Here is a 437-nt window from a genome sequence, read left to right as displayed (position 1 = left end):
GGGAGCCAGGAAGCCATTTCTCCCCCAGCGTCCCCATTTACCACAGGCTGCTTTGTGTGGAGCACACCCGCCCAACGGCATTGGGGGGGAGCGGAGGGGAGGGGGGGGAAGCCCTGAGGAACGGGAGCACGAGGCCCAGGCTGCGGCGTGGGGCAGACCCTCCAGGCGGGCCCTAACCCGCTCCACAGGGCCCGGGGCCTAGCGTGCGTGGGGGAGACCTGGGCTGAAAAAGGGGGAAAAATGGAGAACGGGGGTGGCTGCGGAGAGGATGAATGAAAAACTGGAGCTGCTTATTCCCACGTTCCCGCTTCCTGCTGTGTCGCTGGGGGAAGCGAAGCCCTGAACGCCGGGGAAAACGGGAAGGCGGGCGCCCACCCAGCGGAGGGGGAGTTCTGAGGCGCGCGGGGAGCTCCCCTACAGGCCGGAGCCGATCCGCC

This window comes from Egretta garzetta, unplaced genomic scaffold (genome assembly GCF_000687185.1).
Source record: "Egretta garzetta isolate BGI_Z169 unplaced genomic scaffold, ASM68718v1 scaffold768, whole genome shotgun sequence".
Classification (NCBI taxonomy): Eukaryota; Metazoa; Chordata; class Aves; order Pelecaniformes; family Ardeidae; genus Egretta; species Egretta garzetta.
The sequence above is the reverse complement of the archived record's forward strand: the minus strand, read 5'-3'. Positions refer to the sequence as shown.